This window comes from Sarcophilus harrisii, chromosome 5 (assembly GCF_902635505.1).
Source record: "Sarcophilus harrisii chromosome 5, mSarHar1.11, whole genome shotgun sequence".
NCBI lineage: Eukaryota > Metazoa > Chordata > Mammalia > Dasyuromorphia > Dasyuridae > Sarcophilus > Sarcophilus harrisii.
This window is the reverse complement of record NC_045430.1, coordinates 17998322-18011792: the sequence shown is the minus strand read 5'-3', so window position 1 is coordinate 18011792 and position 13471 is coordinate 17998322. Positions and strand designations below refer to the sequence as shown.

The 13471-nt window shown below is 35.6% G+C and overlaps 2 long non-coding RNA genes across 3 annotated transcripts in view; one reads left to right on the top strand and one right to left on the bottom strand.

Annotated features, from left to right (window-relative positions):
- The window catches only part of LOC116419670, a 33932-nt gene that overhangs the window by 9085 nt on the left and 11376 nt on the right, over positions 1-13471 (top strand). The gene's annotated exons all lie outside the window — the stretch shown is intronic.
- On the bottom strand, positions 2990-12036 carry LOC116419672. The gene is made up of 3 exons (XR_004229947.1): positions 11794-12036; positions 3959-4020; positions 2990-3079 (listed from the first exon to the last, which is right to left on the bottom strand). It is a non-coding gene; the product is annotated as an uncharacterized LOC116419672 (long non-coding RNA).

The following is a 13471-nucleotide window of genomic DNA, read 5'->3' as shown; positions in this document are numbered from 1 at the left end:
GGACACCAGAGGGAGACAGTGGCCATGTAAGAAATAGGACACTCCCAGTTTGGGTTCAGAACTCACTAGGTACCTATGGAACTTGTTCCAGGGACTAGCTAAAGGAAAAGAAGAGACTCTGAATCCTATACGCCAAGAGTGTCTGCTGTAGTTGAAAGAGCATGGCTTGGTTCTGTCAACGAGCTTGGATTAATTAATCCCTCTCTTTGGGTCTCATTTATCTTAAGAGAAACACTTTCCCCCTCCCTCTCCTGCTCTCTGCAACTAGCTCATTAGGAAATAAGAAGACATCTCCTTCTCCATTATGGGTGGCCAGTCCTATTGAGTGTCAGTCAATTAACAGGCACTTCATTATTAGAAAATAATATTAATAGTTTGCATTTATATAAACATTACATAAGTTAGCTCCTCTGATCCTTATGGCAATCCTGGAAAGTAGTTATTATCACTTTCATTTTACAGATGAGGAAACTGAGGCAGACAGAGGTTAAACTACTTCTCCATAGAACCAATAAATAGTTGAGGTTGGATTTGAACACAGACCTTCTTGACTTGTGGTCCAACACATTCTCCATCTAACTGTCCAACTTCATTATATGTCAAGAACCATGCTAGGTAAAAGGATCAAGAATTTCCTATAATACATTGGAAATTTTGTTATTCCAAAGTTAGCTTGTTTGAATGGGTAATCATAATGCTTAAAGTCTCGTGTTATTCAAGGGTTCTGATAAAAGGCCTCATTTCTAAAATATATAGAAAATTGACTCAAATTTATAATAATATTATATATATATAAATATAATAATAAGATTTCAAGTCATTCTCTAATTGATAAATGACCAAAGAATATGAATAGACAATTTTTAGATGAAGAAATTGAAACTATTTCTAGTCATATGAAAAGATGCTCCAAATCATTATTAATCAGAGAAATGCAAATTAAGACAACTCTGAGAGCATGTCTCAGAATGGCTAAGATGACAAGAAAAGATAATGATGAATGTTGGAGGGGATGTGGGAAAACTGGGACACTAATACATTGTTGGTGAAATTGTGAATGAATCCAACCATTCTGGAGAGCAATTTGGAACTATGCCCCAAAAGTTATTAAACTGTGCATACCCTCTGATCCAGCAGTGTTTCTACTGGGCTTATACCCCAAAGAGATTTTATTTTATTTTATTTTTGCTGAGGCAACTGGGGTTAAGTGACTTGCCCAGGGTCACACAGCTAGAAAGTGTTATGTGTCTGAAACCAGATTTGAACTCAGATCCTCCTGACTTCAAGCCGGTGCTCTATCCACTGAGCCACCTAGCTGCCCTTCCAAAGAGATTTTAAAGAAGGGAAAGGTACCCACATGTGCAAAAATGTTTGTGGCAGCTTCTTTGTAGTTGCAAGAAACTGGAAACTAAATAAATAGATGTCCATCAATTTGAGAATAGCTGAATAAGTTGTAGTATATGAAAGTTATGGAATATTATTGTTCTGTAAGAAACTATCAGTGGAATGATTCCAGAAAAGCCTGCAAGGACTTACATGAACTGATGCTAAGTGAAATGAGCAGAATAGGAGATAATTGTACACAGCAACAAGATCATACAATGATCAAATCTAACAGATGTGCCTCTCTTCAACAATGAAATGATTCAGACCAGTTCCACTGATCTTGTGATGAAGAGCGTATTTACACCCAGAGAGAGGACTGTGGGAACTGAGTGTGGATCACAACATGGCATCTTCACTCTTTTTTATTGTTATTTGCTTGCATTTAATTTTTTTTCTCATTTATTTTCTGGTTTGATTTGATTTTTTTGTGCAGCAAGATAATTGTATAAATATGAATGCTTATATTGGTTTTAACATATATTGCTATCATGTTTAACATATATTGGACTACTTGCCATCTGGGGAGAGGGTATGAAAAGGGGGAGGGAATTGGAACACAAGGTTTTACAAGTGTTAATGTTGAATTATTATCCATGCATGTGTTTTGAAAAATAAAAAACTTTAATAAAGAAAAAAAGTCTCATGTGTCTGTTGACTGACTGAAATTGTATCAAATGTATTTATATTTTTATAATTTTATATCTATAATTTATATATTTATATAAATATATTATATTTATTTCCAATATATGTATTTATTTACACATACATGTGTATATATATATATATATATGAGAGTGTGTATATATATATATTATATATATATGTGTCTACATACATATGCATACATGTACATATCTAGGTTAGTTCAGTATATAAGACCAAAAGTTATTTCCCCTATAAATGGTCAAATAAACACAGTCTTCAAAAGACTTGTCAACTACTAACATCCATCTGAAAGATAGCTCAAAACCATTCATCATCAGAGAAATGCAACTCTAAATAATTTCTGAGATTTTACCTTACATCTAGAAATTTGCTGCTAATGGCAAAAGATGGAGATAATCCATGCTGGAGGGGCTGTAAAAAGGCAGGCACATGAATACACTGTTGGGGAAGCTATGAATTGGTCTAACCATTCTGGAAAACAATTTGGAATCATGCTAAGAAAAAGAGGATGTGCATAGTTTTTGATCCAGAGACCCTAATGTCAATTAATTGACAGGAACTTATTAAGCATTTACTATGTACTAGGAACTGTACTGTACGGGGGGGGGGGGGGTAGTGGAGATATAAAGACAAAGGCAGAGAAAGTCCTGCCTTCAAGGAGCTTACATTTTGAGAGGGGTGTGTGTGTGTGTGTGTGTGTGTGTGTGTTTGTATACATACATACTCGATTCCCCATGTATGTTATTTTTATTAATTAATATATTGTTATTTATAGTTAATATTAACACATTAAATTAAATATTTATTAATATATATGATTATATATGTGTATGTGTATATATACATATATATTCATACACACACACACACATATATATATATATATATATATATATATATATATATATATATATATAAATGAAATGAATTAATACCTCAGCTTAAAAAGGCAAGGTCTCCCACTGCATCCAGGGTCACCTCCAATCATCCTGATCTCTATTCTGGCCATTGGACTCAGATGGCACTGGAAGGGAAAACGAGGCAGGTAAACTTTCATAGCCCTCTCTCACTTAAGTTCAATTCATTTGCAAACCATGGCTCATTTCCCTGATAATATATATATATATATATATATATATATATATATATATATATATACATACACATATACATACACACACACACTTGATTCCATATATATATATATATATACACACACACATATACATACTTGATTCCCCATATACATATGAAAAAATAAACATACACACACTCAATTCCCCCCAAATGTTCTCTTCTACACATATTTTGGAGTATATACATACATGCATATACATATAGAAATTACTTTCAGAATAAATATTGGGGCAACCTTAGGGTAAAAGAGAGGAGCAGCTAGGAATAGAGTTGGGGAAGAGGATCAGGAAATGTTTCCTGTATAAGGTGCCACTGGAGCCACTCCACTGCTAGGCATGTACCCCTAAGAATGGGTAACGAGTAAAAAAAAAGACTCCATAGGTACCAAAATATGAAAAGCAGAATTTTGGTTATTGCAGAGAATGGAAATAATTGAGATGGCTGTTGATTGCAGAATGGCTCAAGTGTGGCATATGAAATTCATAGAATATTTGCTTTCCCATCAGATGAGCTGCCCCTAATGCTTGCCACCAATGCTTGCCACCTGGATGAGTTTGGGAAATTCCCTGGCTATCAGTTTCCCCATTTGAAGAATGAAGAGGTTTGGAATATATGGTTTCTCAGATCCCTTTCAGCTTAAAATCATAATCTTAAGAATTCAGAGAACAACCTCTCCAGCCACAGATGCCCTCCCTTAAAAAAAAATCATCTTATGTTTAGTTTGTCTATAATTAGTTTTTATTTGTGTAGGTACATGCTTCCTCACCCATTAGAATGTAAACATCTTGAGAACAGCAATGGTTCAGTTTGTCTTTATACACCCAATTCCTGGAACACAGAGGATAATAATAAATGCTAAAATGATTGATTCATTGATATGAATAGATAGAGAGTAAACAGAACTAAGAAAACAGTGATCGGCATAATGTAAATGAAATGAACAAAATTACAAAACAGAATCCACTGGAATTATAACAGACTTATTTTTCTCTATTCTTTGTAGAGGTAGGGAACACTTCATATATCCTTGGACTCTGTTGAGGAGTTAGATTTTGTTGAACCATTTCCCCCGTTATAAATTTCCCTGGGTAGGGAAAGGGGAGGAATATGTTAGAAACTGAAGGTGATGTAAAAATAAAGATTTATAAAAAATCTTTTTTTTTTAAATTTTAGGGTTGGATTAGATTAGGGCTTCTTAAAGTTTTTCTACTTGCAACCTCTTTTTACTAGAGAAATTTTTACGTAACTTACATATACACAAGAGTGTTCACCTATATGTGTGTGTATAGTATACAAATTAAACATTTACTGATAATAAATCATAATTTCACATATTTCCCTATGGAGTTGCAACCCACACTTTAAGAAGCTTTGTTTCAAATGATTTCTAAGGTCCCTACTAACTTTTGTGAGTTTATTCATTCAATTTCTTAATTAGCCCCTACTAACACCATGCTAGACAGTAGAAACATGAATACCTTAGCTTAAATAGGGAATGTCTCCCATTGCATCCAGGGGCACTTCCAGTCATCCTGATCTCTTTTCTGGCCATTGGACTCATTGAGGGGAAAGTGAGGCAGGTAAACTTGCATAGCCCTCCCTCACTTAAGTCCAATTTATTTGCAAATCATGGTTCCTTTCCCTGAAACCATGATTCTCTTTGAGAAAAAAAAAGGGCAAACAATAAAAACAACATTCTATTGTGGAGAACCAACGTGTGCAAGGAAAATTAAAAACAAAATATGTATCAAGTAGACTCAAAGTAACTGATAGTCAAAATTGATTTATGATAAGTGGTGCTAGTGGGAACGGGTATGGGGAGGGAGCTTAGACAAGTGATCTGAGTTTTGAAGGAAGTTAGGGACTCAATGACCTCTTTAATGTGTGAGAACAGTCTGCACAAAAGTGTGGAGATAGAAGCTCAGGTACAATGTGAGCAGTTGGTTAGGCTAGAAATTGAAAAATGGGATTGGGAGATGGGAGTAGATAACTTGAGGACATTTCCAGTTCTAAGCCTTCAATCTTTTGGATGTACAATTCTCTCTACTTGTTTCCCCCCAAATGTTCTCCTCCTATACATTCTTTTTTTGGGTATCAAAAGAGATGGATATTAAAGGATGTCCTCTTTCTCCACTCGTGTTATTCAGAAGTACCATTCCATATCAGGAGAAAATTTTAAAATTCATAGCCAGAGCATACCTTCCATCCTGCTGATGGATTGATGACCACAGGCAACAAAGGACTCTGCTGAAGACTGAAGGTCAACAGCAGAAACTGATGGATGAAATGGCCAAGGGAAGAGAGGCTTCCCTTCCTGGGAAAGGTCAAATAAAGCCATCTATTGAAAGACTGTTTGGTTCCCACATCAGAGGATCAGGTTCCTCTCTCTTCCCCAGGTCTCTTTCAGCAGGAGTACTCTACCATCAAAGGTTCACTGTGGTCTCCCAAGAGTTCCTATTGGCTTACATGGTCTCTTCTCAGTGGAGTCTCTTCTCTGGTCTTCCTTCTCAGGAACAAAGGGGCATAGAACAGATGGAAGGGTTGGAGTTTCCAGACAGATTCTTCAAGTAGTTTTGACTGAGTCTTTTGAACTGGGAATACTCAGACTCGGTCTCTCTGAAGGGTCATAAATTACATATCCCTGCCCCTCATCCAGTTTTAAAATAATCACCACCACCTCCTTTATTTTTATAAGACTAAGCAAGTTAGTGTGTGAAGGAAAATAAATAGAGGTCTTATGTTCAAATTCTGACTCTGCCACCAGTCATCATGAAATGTTTGGCCAGTCCCTTCATTTTGGGGTTCTGCTTCTTCACTGATAAAATATAGATTAGATCAAAGCTTCTTAAACTTTGGATTAGTCCTTGTAACTGAATGTGGAGGCTACAAAATGTATTTATTATCGGTAAATGTTTGATTTATATATACCTATTTTATATACTCATATGCCCAGTTCTCATAAAAATTTCTTGGCCATTTAAGAGAAGAATTGTTTTTATCTTTTGTTTTTGAATCCCTAAAACCCAACAAAAGACATGGTAATGCTTAATAAATGTTTGTTTTAATTTAATTTAATTGACGAGGGAAAACATTTCTTGGGGAAAAGAGGGTCTTGAGTGGAAAAAGTTTAAGAAGCCTTGGATTAATTGTTTCTAAATTTAGTTGATAGTCTCATAGTTTTTTCTTGTTCTAAGTCAGCCATTCTTTGACCAGTTTAGGGAATTTCTACTATGGGAACTTCCTTCATCTATGAAGAATATATCCACCTATAATTTAGTAGATAAATTATACATAATGAGAATATAAGCTTCATGAAAATAGGAATTGCCTTTTTTTCTTGATACCATCCAATATTAATTAGCACAGTGACAGGCACAGAGTTAGCAGATAATAAATGCGTATGTAGTGGCTGAATTGTCTGGACCACAGAGAAAGATCACAGCTTTTGAGCTATAGGGAAATCGGAAGCCACCCAACCAACTCTCTCATGTTCATACTCGAAGAAAGTGAAACTCAAGTTGATAAAAGCATTTTCCTCACTTTTCACAATAGTAAATACCAGAGCTGAAATCAAAAACTTAATGGTTTGAAGCTCGTGATCAAGACATTTAAAAAATGTCTTTATCTAAAAATCTAACTTATCTAAAAATAAGTTTCATTTGGGAAAGGAATAAAGTAACTTCAGAAATTTGTAATTTTTAGAATGCTTCTTTGCGTTAACTACATATATAAGGGGATTTTCTCAGCAAGGTTGAATTTTTCAAGAGTCTGCTTACTCTTCTTTGAAATTCCTCTCTTCTAAATTGTGTTGTATCTGGTTTTCCCCATTTGCTGTTAATGGTGCTAATCGATAGTCTTTGTTCTCTCGGATATGTATACTGGGACTCAGTTTTTGGGGAATCTCTTTCTGGCAATAAAGTAAAGGCATATTCTTGATAAATTTGGCCTTAGGGATTTATTTCCTAGACAGTTTTGGTGTCAAAAGGCAAAATGGCAATAGGATGACAAAAGGCCTCTCAAGGGGTGAGATCTAGATAAACACATTTTCTGTTTCCAATTTGTTCCCCGGCTTTGATCTTTCTTGTGGCTGTTGATCCTCAGATCCATCTAGCCCAGTTATCAGATGAGACTTGAGAGGTCAGCCTCTACCCTGTGACTACTGTGAGTCAGTAACCTTGAGAGGGTCAGTGTGGTAGTTTAGTGAACTTGTCACGATTAATGGGAATCTGTCCAGAGCAACCATAATCTGTCAAGATCAACTGGAATCATCTGTCCATATTGAACAAGAATTTGTTAAGATAAACCAGAATCTGTTATGAAGAACTGGAATCCATCAGGCGCAACCAAAATTTGTCAAGACCAACTAGAATTAATTAAGAACCAGCAGAATTTTTCAAGAACAACGGTGGTTCTCATGTTGAGGGGCACATGGAAAATTTCTAAGATTCAGTAATGCAAGAAATTGGTTCCAAAACCTCTTTTCAAAATTCTTGATATACTAATTATATGTGTGTCCAGTCCCACATTTTTTGTTTTTACTTAACTTAACTAACTATAGTTTTCTTCAGAATGGAGTTGGTAACCTAGGCTCCATAGGATTCCTGGATAAATTTCGGAGGGTTCATAAATTTGCATGGGAAAATTTATATCTTTATTTTCATTAACCTCTGTTGGAAATCTGGCATTTCTTTCAGTTATTTAAAAGTATTTTTTCTGAGAAGGGGTCTGTACACTTTACAAGAATGTCAGAGGGATCCTTGTCACAAAGAAACTTTAGAAAGATCCTTTGATCATGAAATCTTTTACAGATCCCATTTGTAACAGATGAGGGTATAGCTACCATGGGAGACACAAAGTCAGAAAAGCAATGGTACCAATGCCTCCAAAACAAAGCAGCAAAATTAAGACTGAAATTGAAATTCCAATGGAATGAACAAATTTCTATTTCTTATCTCCCCTATATACCCATCTTTGTCAGCTTATTCTCCCATGTTGGCTCTGATTAAGGCAGACTTTTGAACCTTGGATCCACTTTGAATTTTGGGTTCCTAATAACTTGAACTCCTCAGAGAGAAGCACCAAGACTCTGAAAATGAATTCCTTATTATAGTTCATACTCCAAAGGACCCATTTTAAAGTGAATCTGACTTCTTGAAAAATCCATAATTGGGAAGTAGTCTATATATGACTCTTTTTTTTAAATAACTTTTTATTGACAGATATATATGGCTCTTGAGTAGATCTTCAACATCAGTTTTAAGAAATCAAGTGACTCTTTCAGAGATGAAATCTGTAAGATGATCCCTGTGCTAATCCAATGTGAAACTATTTCCAAGATTTAAATATCTCTCTACCAGCATTCAAATCCTTAAAAGGATGGTGTCATTTTGGTCCATGTGCTCTGGTTATCTTTTGTCATTATCCCTTGATTTAATATATTCCTTAAATTATCTAAAAATTCAGGTGAATGTAAAAATAAATGGGAGCAGATTTTTTTTCAGTCTACCAACTTGTACCAACTACTGTCATGTCTGCCATCCAATAAGTAATGGACATCTTTGTGCGATCTGTCAATTGGCCAAATATTCAAAATGACCAAATCCTCCAAGATGCTCACCGTTATCTTTTTGAAACAATTCTTAGGATTTGCCCTCCACACATTGATGCAAACCAAATTGTAGCCTGTAAATAGACACCTGACAAAAACCTTTTGATGATTATAACAGACTATTAGAGGATTTCTGGAATTATAGTCATAGAAAATGCCTCTGTTATTCCAGACATTGGTCAATGTACTAAAAAAGATGATTTCTCAAGGAGGTAGAAAGAAAATGCTGTTATGTTCTGGGAAACTCAACTCTTTGATGTCATCAAAAGAATGTGGGACACTCATATGACTTAATCTTTTCCCTCTCAATACACAACCCCAATTCCTGAATTCCTGCTGCCCGGTCTGGAATTCTTTTTAAGTGATGCTATCGATTGCCACAATATTCCCATGACCTCTCATATGATCCAAGCAGTGGATATTGAGGAAAAGCCTCTTATTGCTATTTTTTCTCCTTCAGTTACCATGCAAATGGTCCCCTAAGACTGAACGTGCCTTCTTCCTCTCTGAGAATCTTGACTTCAATTTAATGGGAAGGGACCTGCTCTGAAAATTAAATGCAGCCACTATTTTCCGTTCTGAAAAAGTTCATCTGGAATTTCCTCATTCTGATATTCCTGCTGTGTTTTTGTTTTTCTAATATAATCTTGACATGTTTGGGACATGATTCATCTAACTGCTAATTATAGCTATGCAATTAATTTTTATGGCTCATGTTATTTCTGAGAGGCAATAACAGATTCCCCAAAACAGAGGAAATTCATTGGTATTAGTTAGTGAACTTGAAATGAGGAAGACCCGAGTTCAAATCCCATCTCAGATACTCAGTAAGTGTGTGAGGATCGGCAAGTCACTTAATCTCTTTTACTTAGTTTCCCCATAATAGTAAGCATCTCTGTCACTGGGGTGTTGGGAAGATCAAATGACATAGGTAAAGTGCTTTGAATTCTATGTAAATGTTAGCAGTTTTTAATTAATGACCCAGTCTTTCGAGGAATCCCTTGGAGGGAGTGGTTATTCATTTTAGTGTCCTTGAATCCCTTGACTTAATATATCCCTTAAATTATCTGATCCAGGTTAATTTAAAAATAAATGGGAGCATATTTTTTTTCAGTCTACCAACTTGAACCACCTAGCATGGAATTTAGGTAAAATTGTTTGAAATATCATTAAGTTAGTTGCCTGCCATTGGAAAGAAAACACCACTGCAAAAATTACCTCCAAATAACATAGTCAACTAGATTAGATAGGCATTTCAGGAACCGTACAAAGGTAATGGCAAGAGCTTCCTGACTCAGTTTCTCCACTGTGACAAATTGCTTTTTAATGGGAAAATTTCTCACCTGTTAGATTATGGACTAGGCTATAATATTATTTGAATGATGTGGACTTCTGCTGCATTAAGTGCCATTCCAAAAGATATATGTGACTCTTACCTGAAATCAAACAGAGATGGGGCAGTTTTGTCCCATTATTGCTATAATAGGTCAGTCTATGATTTTCAAATAAAAATCTGATGGACCACTTTTAATACTGTTTTAATTAACCATGTTCTTCTTCTTCTTCTATCAGCAAAGGCCCCTGACCAAAACAGGTATATTGGCAATATTTTACAATTTTTTTGCATTCACCAGACAGCCTTGAATTGAGCCTGCCTTGCTAAGGGTAACAGGATAAAGGACTCTATTGTTCAAATTTCTACTGTTCTCCATGTTGCTTGCCGAAAAATTCTGAGATGCTGCTAGATGGTGTTACAGTGGATAGAGCACTAGCCTATACTCAGGGGAACCTAAGTTCAAATCTCACTTTAGACACCTGACACCAGTAACTGTGTAACTGGACAATTCACTTAACCCTTGCCTCAATAATTTGTTGTTAACCATAATTTCTTAATAAATATTGTTAACAATAATTGGTTGTTAACAATAATTTGTTGTCAACAAAAATCCTCATTGGGCAATTCAATTCTTCAAATCACCATCTTTGTGCTCTTTGGTTTAGAGATACTTGACTTCAGGTCAGGAAGATCTGCGTTTGAAATATATGAGTAACATATATCTCCTACCTGTGTGGCTTTGGACAAGTCATATTACCTCTCAGGCTAAGTTGACTCATCTGGAAAATGGGGATGCTAATAGAGCACTTTGCAAACATTAAAATTCTCTAAAAAGAAGTTATTGTTGTAATTTTACTGTCTTATTACTCTGAAACACTTCCATCTTCTTAAAACCTGATGCCAGAATTATGATATAAAATATGCTTTAAAAATCCACAATAAGGAGAAAAATGTATTTGAACACTCCCATTTATTCACTGTATGGGGGGGGGTGAGTATGTGTTTGTGTGTTGTCCACATACATTATATGTATCCACATGTATGCATATGTCTAGATGAGGCTGCTGGGGAGGTATAATCAGCTCGAGGGTCTTCTCAGCCCACCTTTCTTCAAGGGAGACTTTAAATATTGCCAGAAAGAAAGGATGAATTTGGGGCCACAAAGCTGATCTGTCTATTTGTGGGGATGTGGGGTACCCAGTCATAATTATATCTGCCTGCCCCCTCCAATATCATTATTTTAGGGCAAGAGTTGGTAAACTTCATATCCTTATTTTGTACAGCTCCAATAATGGTTTTTATATTTCTAAACAAGGTTTTTCTTTGTATTTATAAAGAATTCTTAGCTTAAAGTACAAACAGGGGTGGTCTCTAGCTTGCCAACCTTTGGAGAATGGAAAAAATGTGAAGTTCAAGTTATATTCTTGATCAGTATCTCTTAACAGAGGAACTCATTTATCGAAGCAGAGAACAAACAGAAATCAAGAAGTTATCAATGAGAATATACAAAACAAACACAGGGTGAATGAGCTCTCCGACTGGGAATGAGATCTCAGTTCAACCAATAGTCCTAGATTTTATCCAATGTGAAATCCCCTAAAGTCTCTAGTGTAGCAAATTGGAGTTGGGGATATGATTAAGGTGTGGGCCCTTCTACCTGTTGGCTTCTTTCCAGAGTCTCTCTTTCTCTGCAGGGACCTTCCTTCGAAGACAAATTAGGAACCAGGTATCTTCTCTCCCTCGAAGCTGGAATCCAGAAGATCAAAATCTCTCTTCTTTCAAGGGCTCTTGAACTCTTGTCAATCAATCTCTATCAATGAAAAGATTCTTATACAGATAGTCCCTGGCTACAAATTTTAAGGATACACACACACATATATATTTATACATACATATATTTACATATGTTTCCTTATGTTATAATGTATTATAATATATGTATATATAAGAAATATAATTAAAACACAATATATAATTATTTATGTATATATAAAACATATCAATAAATCCCAGAGGGGACATCTTATACAGAAATAAAAAAACCTACTTCTGAATCTTAATTGAGTAGTAAGACTCACCTTGTAGAAGCAGTAGAGTGACTATAAGAATTGGAAATGTTATTTGAAATTTGGAACACTTCTTTATTATCCCTCCAGAATGGAAGTCAACTATTCAAGGGAATTAACTATGGTTCTTCTTCTCTCTCTTGGTTGTATCTGTTTTTTCTCTGTAAGCTGTTAAAGATATTTTCTTGGAAGAGAACAAATATCAGTCTCTGCAGAGAGAACATCCCTTCTAAATTCTGACCTGGGATCTCTCTTCCCTACAATATTATAGTAAAGGCTTGTTCCTGATAAATCTAGCCTTAGGAGTTCATTTCCTTAACAAAGAGTCCTCAGAAGTTCAACTTCAAAGTCCATCCTTCTAATTTTATAGTTAGGGAAACAGAGGCACAGAGAGGGGAAGTGCCTTGTCCCAGTCAAACAGCCCACATGTGGTGCAGCGTCTTATGATCTCCTCTAAAGGAGCATCTTTGTCTAGTCCCCATATAATTCTTTTGCAAACCTCATTGGCATTTTCCTTAGCCAGATGTCTGGTCATTATTTCTGTGGCAGCATTATCTCCAATGGTTCTTATTACAGCTATTTGCAAACGTCCCACAAAATCTGCAAAAGTTCATTGGGACCTTGCTCTATTTTTGTAAAGGCTTTACTTCCATCCTTCTGTCCAGGGAGAGACCTCCAAGCTTTTAATGCAGCCTTAGAAATTTGCTCATACACTGTTATGGGATAATAAATAATATGTTCTGAATTCTCTCCATACTGACCTTCACCAGTTAGTTGGTCAAAAGCTATTTGTACATTAGCTCCTGTTTGCCTATTGTGTTGGGCTTGAATCCTATATAATTCATGAAACTCCGAAAGTCACAACAAATTTTGTCCAGGTTCCAAACACTCCAGACTTGGAGCTTATCAGAACTATCTAGGCTAAGCCTCTTATTGTGCAGATCTGGAAACCGAGTCATATAATAATTTAGTGGTTTGCTCAAAGTAAAAGTAATTAAAATTCTACAGTTATGAAAGGCCACCTAGTCCAACCTCTTAATTTTACATATAGGGAAACTAAATCTCAAAGAGAGGCAATGTGACTTATTCAAAGTTACAAAAATCATGGGCATCATTGACCTAGAATCTTGAAAACATCTGGATTTCCTTAATTCCATGAGGAAACTGAAGACAGGATAAATTCAATGACCTGTTTAAGTTAATATTGTTAATAAGTATCAGAATTTGGAAAAAAAAAAACCCTCAAATCCAGATCCAAGATCCTTTCCC